Raw genomic sequence first — 12916 nt, forward strand, 5'->3', positions numbered from 1 at the left:
CTTGTCCAGGCGGGCCTTGAATATCTCCAGTGTAGGAGACTCCACAACCCCCCTGGGCAGCCTGTTCCAGTGCTCTGTCACTCTTACAGTAAAGAAGTTCTTCCTGATGTTAACGTGGAACTTCCTATGTTCCAGTTTACACCCATTGCCCCTTGTCCTATCACTGGATATCACTGAAAAAAGCCTAGCTCCATCATCCTGACACCTACCCTTTACATATTTGTAAACATTGATGAGGTCACCCCTCAGTCTCCTCTTTTGCAAGCTAAAGAGACCCAGCTCCCTCAGCCTCTCCTCATAAGGGAGATGTTCCACTCCCTTAATCATCTTTGTGGCTCTGCGCTGGACTCCTTCAAGCAATTCCCTGTCCTTCTTGAACAGAGGGGCCCAGAACTGGACGCAATATTCCAGATGCGGCCTCACCAAGGCTGAGTAGAGGGGGAGGAGAACCTCTCTTGACCTACTAACCACTCCCTTTCTAATGCACCCTAAGATGCCATTTGCCTTCTTGGCCACAAGAGCACATTGCTGGCTCATGGTCATCCTCCTATCCACCAGGACCCCCAGGTCCCTTTCCCCTTCACTACTTTCCAGCAGGTCAACCCCCAACCTGTACTGGTACATGGGGTTGTTCTTCCCCAGATGCAAGACTTTACACTTGCCCTTGTTAAATTTCATCAAGTTTCTCCCCGCCCAACTCTCCAGCCTGTCCAGGTCTCGCTGAATGGCAGCACAGTCCTCTGGTGTGTCAGCCACTCCTCCCAGTTTTGTGTCATCAGCAAACTTGCTGAGGGTGCACTCAGTTTCCTCATCCAGGTCATTGATGAAAATATTAAACAGCACTGGTCCCAACACCGACCCCTGAGGAACTCCACTAGTCACAGACCTCCAGCTAGATTCTGCGCCATTGACCACAACTCTCTGCCTTCTTCCTTTCAACCAGTTCTCGATCCACCTCACTACTTGATCGTCAAGCCCACACTTCCTTAGCTTATCTATGAGGATGCTGTGGGAGACAGTATCAAATGCCTTACTGAAATCAAGAAAAACCACATCTACCGCTCTACCATAATCCCTCCACCTAGTCACTTCCTCATAGAAGGCTATAAGGTTGGTCATACATGACTTCCCCCTCATAAAACCATGTTGGCTGTTCTTAATGACCCCCTCATCCTTGATATGCCTAGTGATGGAGTCAAGAATAAGTTGTTCCATCATCTTTCCAGGGATGGAGGTAAGGCTGACCGGTCTATAATTACCCGGGTCCTCCTTCTTGCCCTTCTTATAGATTGGTGTGACCTTTGCCATCCGCCAATCCTCAGGCACCTCGCCTATTTCCCACGACTTACCAAAGATGATGGAAAGTGGCCTAGCAATGACCTCCGCCAGCTCCCTCAGCACCCGTGGGTGCATTCCATCCGGACCCATCGATTTACAGATGTCCAGTTTGCATAGCTGATCCCTAACCCAATCCTCATCTACCAAAGCAAACTCCTCCTTTGTCCTGACTCCTTCTGGGGCTATAGAAATCCGGGGCCCTCGGGGAGAGTCTGCAGGAGTAAAGACAGAGGCAAAGAAGGCATTCAGCACCTCTGCCTTCTTTATATCCTCTGTCTCCAGGGTACCCACTTCGTTCAGCAGTGGGCCTATATTGCCTCTTGTTTTAGTTTTATTTGCTATGTATTTGAAGAAGCCCTTTCTATTGTCTTTAACCCGACTAGCAAGATTGAGTTCCAAGGAGGCCTTAGCTGTCCTAATTGCCTCCCTACATCCTCTAACAACTGTCCTATATTCCTCCCAAGCGGCCAGCCCCTCCTTCCATAATCCATAGATTCTCCTTTTCCACTTGAGTTTGCCCAGCAGCTCCTTGTTTAACCACGCCGGTCTCCTAGATCCCTTACTTGACTTCCTACTCATTGGGACGCTCCGATCCTGAGCTTGGAAGAAGCGGTCCTTGAATGCTAACCAACTATCTTGAGCCCCTTTACCGCCTAGTACACTTTCCCATGAGACTTCCCTTAGCAGTTGACTGAAGAGGCCAAAGTTGGCCCTTCGGAAATCCAGAACTGTGGCTTTGCTAGGTATTCTATTCCTCCCACACGGGATCCTAAACTCCACCATCTCATGGTCACTGCAGCCAAGGCTGCCATTGACTGTCACCACTTCGACCAAACCCTCCTTGTTGGCGAGTACTAAATCTAGCAGCGCTGCTCCCCTAGTTGGTACGTCCACCATTTGCATTAAGAAATTATCATCAATGCACTCGAGGAACCTCCTAGACTGTGAATGACTGGCTGTGTGAGTCTTCCAGCAAATATCGGGGTAATTAAAGTCCCCCACGACGACTAAGGCATGTAGTCGCGAGGCTACTTCCAGCTGCCTGTAGAAAGCCTCATCAACTCCTTCGTCCTGATCAGGAGGTCTGTAATAGACCCCCACAACTGTATCACCCGTGCCAGTCAGCCCCTTGATTCGTACCCACAGACATTCCACTTGCTCCTCATCCGACCCCGCAGTGCCCAACTTACTTAGGGCTGCAGTGCCCACCTTACTTAGGGCTGCAGTGCCGGGCCTCCTTAGCGCTGCAGTGCCAGGCTTCCTTAGGGCTGCAGTGCTGGGCCTCCTTAGGGAGCCAGTGCCCAACTTTACTTAGGGCTGCAGTGCCCGCCATACGTGGAGCTGCAGTGTCCACCTCACTTAGGGCTGCAGTGCCGGGCTTCTTTAGGGCTGCAGTGCCTGGCCTCCTTAAAGCTGCAGTGCCCAACTTACTTAGGGCTGCAGTGCTCAACTTAGGGATGTACTGCCTTCCTTACTTTAAGAACCGAGCCTCCTTAGGGCTGCAGTGCCCAACTTCGCTATGGCTGCAGTGCCGGTCCTCCTTAGCACTGCAGTGCCTGGCCTCTTTAGGGCTTGAGTGCCCAACTTACTTAGGGTTGCAGTGCCTCCCTTGCTTAGGGCTGCAGTGCCCAACTTACTTAGGGCTGCAGTTCTGGGCTCCCTTAGGGCTGCACTGCCAGGCCTCCTTAGGGCTGCAGTGCTCTCCTTAATTAGGGCTGCAGTGCTCACCTTAATCAGGGCTGCACCGCCCACCTAACTTAGGGCTACAGAACACGACTTACTTACAGCTGCATTGCCCCAATTATTTAGGGCTGCAGTGCCGGGTTCTCCTTAGGGATCCAGTGCCCAACTTTACTTAGGGCTGCAGTGCCTACCATATTTGGGGCTGCAGTGACCACCTGACTTAGGGCCGCAGTGCCAGGCCTCCTTAGGGCCGCACTGCCTCCCATACTTAGGGCTGCAGTGCCCACCTTACTTAGGGCTGCAGTGCCCACCTTTCTTCGGGCTGCAGTGCCGCCTTGCTTAGGGCTGCAGTACCCAACTTACTTACGGCTGCAGTGCCCACCTTGGTTAGGGCTGCAGTGCCCGGCCTCCTTAGGGCTGCAGTGCCCAACTTTACGTAGGGCTGCAGTGCTCACCTCATTTGGGGCTGCAGTGTCCATCTCACTTCGGGCTGCAGTGCTTCGCCTCTTTAGGGCTGCAGTGCGTATCATACTTAGGGCTGCAGTGCCGGGCCTCCTTAGGGATCCAGTGCCCAACTTTACTTAGGGCTGCAGTGTCCACCATACTTGAAGCTGCAGTGTCCACCTGACTTAGGGCTGCAGCGCCGGCCCCCCTTAGGGCTGCAGTGCGGGGCCTCCTTACGGCTGCAGTGCCCAGCATCCTTAGGGCTACAGTGCCCAACATACATAAGGCTCCAGAGCCCAACCTACTTAGGGCTGCAGTCCCCACCTTACTTAGGGCTGCAATGCCAAACTTTACTTCGGGCTGCAGTGCCCAACTTCACTGTAGCACTAAGTAAGGTAGGCAGTGCAGCCCTAAGAAAGGTGGGCACTGCAGCCCTAAGAAAGGTGGGCACTGCAGCCCTAAGTATGGTAGGCAGTGCGGCCCTAAGGAGGCCCGGCACTGCAGCCCTAAGTCAGGTGGACACTGCAGCCCCAAATATGGTAGGCACTGCAGCCCTAAGTAAAGCTGGGCACTGGATCCCTAAGGAGAACCCAGCACTGCAGCCTTAAGGAAGCCCGGCACTGCAGCCCTAAGTAAGGTGGGCACTGCAGCCCTAAGTAAGGTGGGCACTGCAGACCTAAATAATTGGGGCAATGCAGCCATAAGGAAGTCGTGTACTGCAGCCCTAATTAAAGTGGGCGGTGCAGCCCTAATTAAGGAGAGCACTGCAGCCCTAAGGAGGCCCGGCACTGCAGCCCTAAGGAGGCCTGGCAGTGCAGCCCTAAGGGGGCCCAGAACTGCAGCCCTTAGTAAGGACGGTACTGCAGCCCTTAGTAAGGTGGGCACTGCAGCCGTAAGTAAGCTGAGCGCTGCAGCCCTAGGCAAGGTAGGTACTGCAACCCTAAGTAAGTTGGGCACTCAAGCCCTAAAGAGGCCAGGCACTGCAGTGCTAAGGAGGACCGGCACTGCAGCCATAGCGAAGGTGGGCACTGCAGCCCTAAGGAGGCTCGGTTCTGCGGCCCAAAGTAAGGTGGGCAGTGCATCCCTAAGTAAGGTGAGCACTGCAGCCCTAAGTTGGGCACTGCAGCTTTAAGGAGGCCAGGCACTGCAGCCCTAAGTCAGGTGGACACTGCAGCCCCACGTATGGTGGGCACTGCAGGCCTAAGTAAAGTTGGGCACCGGCTCCCAAAGAAAGCCCAGGACTGCAGCCCTAAGGAAGACCGGCACTGCAGCGCTAAGGAGGCCGGGCACTGCAGCCCTAAGTAAGTTGGGCACTGCAGCCCTAAATTATTTCGGCACTGCAGCCATAAGGAAGTTGGGTACTGCAGCCGTAATTAAGGTGGGCAGTGCAGCCCTAAGTAAGGTGAGCACTGCAGCCCTAAGTATGGAAGGAACTGCAGCCCTACGGAGGCCCATCACTGCAGCCCTAAGTATGGTGGGCACTGCAGCCCTAAGTATGGTGGGCACTGCAGCCCTAAGTATGGTGGGCACTGCAGCCCGAAGTATGGTGGGCACTGCAGCCCGAAGTATGGTGGGCACTGCAGCCCTAAGTAAGGTGGGCATGGCAGCCCTAAGTAGGCTGGACAATGCAGCCCTAAGGAGGCCCGGCACTGCAGTGACTAAGAAGGTGGAGCCCTAAGAAAGGTGGACACTGCAGCCTTAAGAAAGGTGGGCACTGCAGCCCCAAGTAAGGAGGGCACTGCAGCCCTAAGTAAGGTGGGCACTGCAGCCCTAAAGAAGTGTGGCACTGCAGCCCTAAGTAAGGGGGGCACTGCAGCCTTAAGGAGGCCCGGCACTGCAGCCCTAAGGAGGCCTGGCACTACAGCCCTAAAGAAGTTGGGCACTGCAGCCTTAAATAAGGAGTGCACTGCAGCCCTAAGTAGGTTGGGCACTGCAGCCCGAAGTAAGGTGGACACTGCTGCCCTAAGGAAGCCCAGTAATGCAGCCCTAAGGAGACCTGCCAGTGCAGCCCTAAGGAGGCCCAGCACTGCAGCCCTAAAGAAGTTGGGCACTGCAGCCCTAAGTAAAGTTTGGCACTGCAGCCCTGAGTAATGTGGGGACTGCAGCCCTAAGTAGGTTGGGCACTGGAGCCTTATGTAAGTTGGGCACTGTAGCCCTAAGGATGCTGGGCACTGCAGCCCTAAGTCAGGTGGACACTGCAGCCCCAAGTATGGTGGGCACTGCAGCCCTAAGTTGGGCACTGGATCCCTAAGGAGGCCCGGCACTGCAGCCCTAAGGAAGCCCGGCACTGCAGCCCTAAGTATGGTACGCACTGCAGCCCTAAAGAGGCCAGGCACTGCAGCCCGAAGTGAGATGGACACTGCAGCCCCAAATGAGGTGAGCACTGCAGCCCTACGTAAAGTTGGGCACTGCAGCCCTAAGGAGGCCGGGCACTGCAGCCATAAGTAAGTTGGCTACTACAGCCCTAAGAAATTTGGGCTCTGCAGCCATAAGTAAGTTGGGTACTGCACCCCTAAGCAAGGCGGGCACTGCAGCCCTAAGAAAGGTGGGCACTGCAGCCCTAAGAAAGGTGGGCACTGCAGCCCTAAGAAAGGTGGGCACTGCAGCCCTAAGAAAGGTGGGCACTGCAGCCCTAAGTATGGTAGGCCTTGCGGCCCTAAGGAGGCCCGGCACTGCAGCCCTAAGTCAGGTGGACACTGCAGCCCCAAGTATGGTAGGCACTGCAGCCCTAAGTAAAGTTGGGCACTGGATCCCTAAGGAGAACCCGGCACTGCAGCCTTAAGGAAGCCCGGCACTGAGGCCCTAAGTAAGGTAGGCACTGCAGCCCTAAGTAATTTGGGCAATGCACCCATAAGTAAGTTGTGTACTGCAGCCCTAATTAAGGTGGGCAGTGCAGCCCTGATTAAGGTGAGCACTGCAGCCCTATGTAAGGTGGGCAGTGCAGCCCTAATTAAGGAGAGCACTGCAGCACTAAGGAGGCCCGGCACTTCAGCCCTAAGTATGATAAGCACTGCAGCCCTAAGGAGGCCTGGCAGTGCAGCCCTAAGGGGGCCCAGAACTGCAGCCCTAAGTAAGTTGGGCACTGCAGCCCTTAGTAAGGTGGGCACTGCAGCCCTAAGTAAGGTGAGCACTGCAGCCCTAAGCAAGGTATGCACTGCAACCCTAACTAAGTTGGACACTGAAGCCCTAAAGAGGCCAGGCACTGCAGTGCTAAGGAGGACCAGCACTGCAGCCATAGCGAAGTTGGGCACTGCAGCCCTTAGTAAGGTGGGCACTGCAGCCCTAAGAAGGCAGGCCACTGCAGCCCTAAGAAGGCAGGCCACTGCAGCCCTAAGAAGGCAGGGCACTGCAGCCCTAAGAAGGCAGGGCACTGCAGCCCTAAGAAGGCAGGGCACTGCAGCCCTAAGAAGGCAGGGCACTGCAGCCCTAAGCTAGGTGGGCACTGCAGCATTAAGGTGGGCACTGTAGCCCTAAGTAAGGGGGGCACGGCAGCCCTAAGTATGTTGGGCACAGCAGCCCTGAAGAGGCCTGGCGCTGTAGCCCTAAGGAGACCCAACACTGCATCCCTAAGCAAGGTAGGCACTGCACCCCAAAGTAAGGCAGGCACTGCAACCCTAAGTAAGTTGGGCACTGCAGCCCTAAGAAAGGTGGGCACTGCAGCCCTAAGTAGTTTGGGCGCAGCAGCCCTATGTAAGGTGGGCATTGTAGCCCTAAGGATGCTGGGCACTGCATCCCTAAGGAGGGACGGCACTGCAGCCCTAAGCAAGGTGGGCACTGCAGCCATAAGTATGGTAGGCACTGCAGCCCTCAGTATGTTTGGCAGTACAGCCCTAAGTAAGGTGAGCACGGAAGCCCTAAGTAAGGGGGGCATTGCAGACCTAAGAACAGTGGGCACTGCAGCCGTAAGTAGGATGGGCACTGCAGCCCTAAGAAGGCCTGGCACTGCAGCCGTGAGGAGGCCAGGCACTGCAGCACTAAGTAGGCCCACCAATGCCGCCCTAAGGAAGCTCGGCACTGCAGGCCTAAGGAGGTCCGGCACTGCAACACTACAGATTTGGGCACTGCAGCCCTAAGGAGTCCCAGCACTGCAGCCCTAAGCAAGGTGGGCACTGCAGCCCTAAATATGGTAGGCACTGCAGCCCTAAGGAGGCCCGTCACTGCAGCCCGAAGTAAGGCGGGCACTACAGCCCTAAGGAGGACCGGCACTGCAGCCCTAAGGAAGTTGCGCACTGCAGCCCTAAGGAAGTTGGGCACTGCAGCCCTAAGGAAGGTGGGCACTGCGGCCCTAAGGAAGGTGGGCACTGCGGCCCTAAGTAAGCCCGGCAATGCGGCCCTAAGGAAGCCCGGCAATGCGGCCCTAAGGAAGCCCGGCAATGCAGCTCTAATTAAGGTGAGCACTGCAGCCCTAAGTAAGGTGGGCACTGCAGCCCTAAGTAGGTTGGGCACTGCAGCCCTAAGTAAGGTGGACACTGCAGCCCTAAGGAAGCCCAGTAATGCAGCCCTAAGGAGACCTGCCAGTGCAGCCCTCAGGAGGCCCAGCACTGCAGCCCTAAAGAAGTTGGGCACTGCAGCCCTAAGTAAAGTTGGGCACTGGATCCCTAAGGAGGCCCGGCACTGCAGCCCTGAAGAAGTTGGGCACTGCAGCCCTAAGCAAGGTGGGCACTGCAGCCCTAAGAAGGGTGGGCACTGCAGCCCTAAGAAGGGTGGGCACTGCAGCCCTAAGAAAGTTGGGCGCTGCGGCCCAAGGGAGCCCCGTCACCACAGCCCTAAGAAAGGTGGACACTGCAGCCTTAAGAAAGGTGGACAATGCAGCCTTAAGAAAGGTGGGCACCGCAGCCCTAAGTAAGGTGGCCACTGCAGCCCTAAGGAAGCCCGGCACTGAAGCCCTAAAGAAGTTGGGCACTGAAGCCCTTAGTAAAGATTGGCAATGCAGCCGTAAGTAAGGTGGGCACTGCAGCTCAAAGTAGGTTGGGCACTGGAGCCTTACGTAAGGTAGGTACTGTAGCCCTAAGGATGCCGGGCACTGCAGCCCTAAGGAGGCCCGGCACTGCAGGCCTAAGAAAGGTGTGCACTGCAGCATTAATTAAGGTGGGCACGGCAGCCCTAAGTAGGTTGGGCACTGCAGTCCTGAAGAGGCCTGGCACTGTAGCCCTAAGGAGGCCCAACACTGCATCCCTAAGCAAGGTAGGCACTGCACCATAAAGTAAGGCAGGCACTGCAACCCTAAGTAAGTTGGGCGCTGCAGCACTAAATAAGTTGGGCACTGCAGCCCTAAGAAAGGTGGTCACTGCAGCCCTAAGTAGGTTGGGCCCAGCAGCCCTAAGTAAGGTGGGCATTGTAGCCCTAAGGATGCTGGGCACTGCATCCGTAAGGAGGGCTGGCACTGCAGTCATAACGAAGTTGGGCACTGCAGCCCTAAGTAACGTGGGAACTGCAGCCCTATGTAGGTTGGGCCCTGCAGCCCTATGTAACGTGAGCATTGCAGCCCTAAGGATGCCGGGCACTGCATCCCTAAGGAGGGACGGCACTGCAGCCCTAAGCAAGGTGGGCACTGCAGCCGTAAGTATGGTAGGCACTGCAGCCCTCAGTATGTTCGGCAGTACAGCCCTAAGTAAGGTGAGCACGGAAGCCCTAAGTAAGGGAGGCATTGCAGACCTAAGAACGGTGGGCACTGCAGCCCTGAGGAGGCCCCGCACTGCAGCCCTATGGAAAGCAGGCACTGCAGCCCTAAGTTGGGCACTGCAGCCTTAAGCAAGGTGGGTGCCACAGCCATTAGTAAGTTGGCAGTGCAGCCCTAAGGAGGCAGGGCACTGCAGCTGTAAGTAAGGTTGGCACTACAGCCCTAAGTAAAGTGGGCAATGCAGCCCTAAGTAAGGTGACCACTGAAGCCCTAAGTAAGGTGGGCACTGCTGTCCTAAGAAAAGTGGGCACTGCATCCCTAATTATGGTTGGCACTGCAGTCCTAAAGCGGCCTGTCACTGCAGACCTAACTAAGGTGCAGAATTCAGCCCTAAGTAAGTTGGGCACTGCAGCCCTAAAGAGGCCAGGCACTGCAGCCCGAAGTGAGGTGGACACTGCAGCCCCAAATAAGGTGGGCACTGCATCCCTAAGGAGGCCGGGCACTGCAGCCCAAAGCTAGGTGGGCACTGCAGCATTAAGTAAGGTGGGCACTGCAGCCCTCAGTAAGGTCGGCAGTGCGGCCCTAAGTAAGCTGAGCACTGCAGCCCTAAAGAGCCTGGCACTAGAGCCCTAAGTAAGGAGGGCAATGCAGCCCTAAGAAAGGAGGCCCGGCACATGCTGCCCTTAGTAAGGTGGGCACTGCAGCCCTAAAGAGGCCTGGCACTAGAGCCCTAAGAAAGGCGGGCAAGGCAGCCCTAAGAAAGGCGGGCAAGGCAGCCCTAAGTAGGCCCTGCACTGCAGCTCTAAGGATGCCCAGCACTGCAGCCGCGAGGAGGCCCCACCCTGCAGCCCCAAGATCTGCACTGGAGCCCTAAGATCTCCAGTCCAAGGGCAAGTTCTCAGCTCAAAAAACCAACTTCTCCATTGAAACATTAAGTTCTCCATTCAGACTATGTTGTCCAGTCAGAGTTCTCCTTTGAAACACTAGCTTCTCTATTCACTAAGACCATCATTCAGAAAGTAATTTTTCTATTCAGAAACCAAGACCATCTTTCTGAGAGACGGTTCTCCACTCAGACACTATGTTCAGGACTCTGAAACTAAGTTCCCCTTTCAGAGACTAAGACCAGCATTAGGAAAGTAACTTCACCATTCAGAGACTAAGTTCACCATGCTGAGAGTAAACCAGCATTCAAGACTATGTTCACCATTCTGAGACTAATACTGGTACTCTAAGTTCACCTTTTGAGACTAATTTCTCCATTCTAAGACTAAGACCGGCCTTCTGAGACTAAGACCGCATTCTAATACCGACACCAAAATTCTCATACTGACACCAGCTTTCTAATACTAATAGCAACACTCTAAAACCCACACTACCATTCTACAACCAATCCCATTAACATCGACCTTGCATTTAGTTTAGACTGCCACACCAAGACTCAGAATTTTGTCCCTAATGAATGACAACAGCCCCAACCTGACTTCAGAACTCCTCAGGAACTATGTTCCCCAGAACACTGAAAATGCCCTGCCTGAGAAAATCCCGTCCCGCACTGGCCTGCGCCTGAACATAGGCGATGAACATCGCCTCTCTGACCGGCCGGGACCCAAGAAAAAAAACCCAGCCGGGGGAGGAAAAAACCCCTCCCCCGGCTGGTTTGTTTTTTTTTTTTTTCCCCTAAAAATCCGAAAAGAACTCCTTTAGTCTACAACACACTCCCCACACACAAGTAAAGCACTAAGCTTACACCGAATGCATCGCCCTCCAGCTCCCTGCCACCTCCCACAACTACATGCCATGGTCACAACATTTCCTAAGCAAACACATACACACACACATGCAAAGAGAACACCATAGACTCTGTGACACCAAAAAGACAAAGTCTCTCGTGGAAGACCACTCCCAAGATGGAATGCTCCGTCTGTCTCGATCGCCAGTGGGTCGATTGGACAGAGACAGTGAGGCTCCCGCAGAGCCCCAGAACAAAGTCTGACGTAACTGTGCGATTCCAACACCAACCGCCGAAACTGCTGTGACGGTCCGGCTGTGAACCCGACTCTGAAACTGTAATTGTTGTGATGAAACACCCTCCCTTTCCCTCTCCTCCGTGCTACCTTTCAATCCCTTGCCTGCCGTCCTGACCTCATCTCCTGCCCTCCAGCTCCAAAAAGGAGTCTATCTATTCAGGTTCCGTAGTGGCGTGGGTCTCAAGCGAGCTTCATGGTTTGGAGCTCCCATGTCACGGTCCCGAAAAAGTTTCCAAAAGGTGCTCCGGGGCTCCCCTCCCTTGCAAGACCTAAGAGAGTAGAGTCGAGTGACTGTCGCTCTGGTCCTGCAGTCCAGACTGACCCTGCAGTCATTCTCTTTACCTCCCCGACTCCCTGCAAGTACTCATCCGACTCCAAAGGCGACTGCACAGCAGCTGCAGGAATGACCATGAACCCCTCCATCGTATTGGGCTATGGTGTCAATCGCCAGCCTGGTGTAAAATCCTCTTAGCTTCGTACATCCCCTCTAACTGTGCGGCTTCACCTCTCCCGATTCCGATGTAAAACCTGAAAAATAAATAGAAACGGATGTGTGCCGACACAGTGCTTGAAATGTCGGCCTTCTCCATGCTAAGCCCTCCCGCAGCTGAGTTACGTCACACTTTGACGTTTCCACCTGCTCTGTCCTGCCTGCAAATCGCCAGAAAAATGCAAATAAAAAAATGCTTAAATACTAAAAACTATTTTGCATTGAGCTGCTGCTTCAGCCGGTTAATGGCCTCTCACTTTAACTGTCAAGATGGCTGGACAGAGTCAGCTTTGGGAAAATATACATTGAAAGAACAGAGCTGTAAAAACAACCTGGAGCTATGTCCCGAGAGACTACTGAACTTGAGACTCTGCGGCACGACCCCCAGCTGTGCTTTAGACTTATAAAGTGATAAAAGCTCAAACTGAATAATAACCTGCTCCCTTTAGCTACCCAAAGACACTGCCTCTTTAACAGGCTCACTCCCCCACCGACCTTACGACTCCTTCCTGCCCCTCTCCGGACCCCTTCTTTTAACTCACTTTTTACAATGGCAGAGGTCCAAAGCCACACTTGAGACAAACCCTTTTTGGCTCACCAGTACATTCCTTCTCTAGCCATATACCTTTCCTTCATCTGCAAAAGAGAACAGGAATGATACACAGTTAACCAGGACATCAAGCAAAATTACCTTTGCCTTGACTCCTCCCCCTGAGAGAAGCTGTGGGGTTCTTCTTGCCTCACCACCACTGCTTATAAATATAACACCTAAAAAACCCTCTACATAAAGGTACTTACTAATGCATACACTAGTAAGCCCTAACATGACCTGAAGGTCTTTACTGAAACAAGACCATTTCAAACCCACCCCCAAAAAACCCACCTGAAACAAACCACAAAGCTCTAAGGCCAGAAAACCGGAGCAAACACCAGAGAACTTACCCAGACAAAAGCTGAACCACAAATGAGCACCCTGAGGAAAGGCTGTGCCTCATATACCACAAGCCCCACCCACAGCTCCTCCCTCAATGGGCTGGGGCAGGAGAGTAGCAAACCACCACCTGGGATAAAAGCACCCTGATAAGCCACAGCTGGGTCTTTGTATTACCTGGCTCTGGTTCTGTGGCTGCTCCCTGGTTGTTTGGTGAGTGTCCTGTCTGTTCTGTAACTTCTCGCCGTTTCCTCCATGGGTGCTCCTTGGCTTTGATTTTCTTAGGGCTACAGTGCCCACCATACATAGGGCTGCAGTGCCCACCTTACTTAGCGCTGCAGTGATGGGCCTCCGTAGGGCTGCAGTTCCTTCCATACTTA

At 54.1% G+C, this 12916-nt stretch overlaps 1 long non-coding RNA gene across 1 annotated transcript; it reads right to left on the reverse strand.

The window, feature by feature from the left end:
• Positions 1-10936: 10936 nt before the first annotated feature.
• Positions 10937-12238, reverse strand: LOC136006793 (uncharacterized). The gene is made up of 3 exons (XR_010609267.1): positions 12148-12238; positions 11458-11643; positions 10937-11384 (listed from the first exon to the last, which is right to left on the reverse strand). It is a non-coding gene; the product is annotated as an uncharacterized LOC136006793 (long non-coding RNA).
• Positions 12239-12916: the final 678 nt, after the last annotated feature.

The sequence above is a fragment of the Lathamus discolor genome, unplaced genomic scaffold (assembly GCF_037157495.1).
Source record: "Lathamus discolor isolate bLatDis1 unplaced genomic scaffold, bLatDis1.hap1 Scaffold_70, whole genome shotgun sequence".
Taxonomy (NCBI): Eukaryota; Metazoa; Chordata; class Aves; order Psittaciformes; family Psittacidae; genus Lathamus; species Lathamus discolor.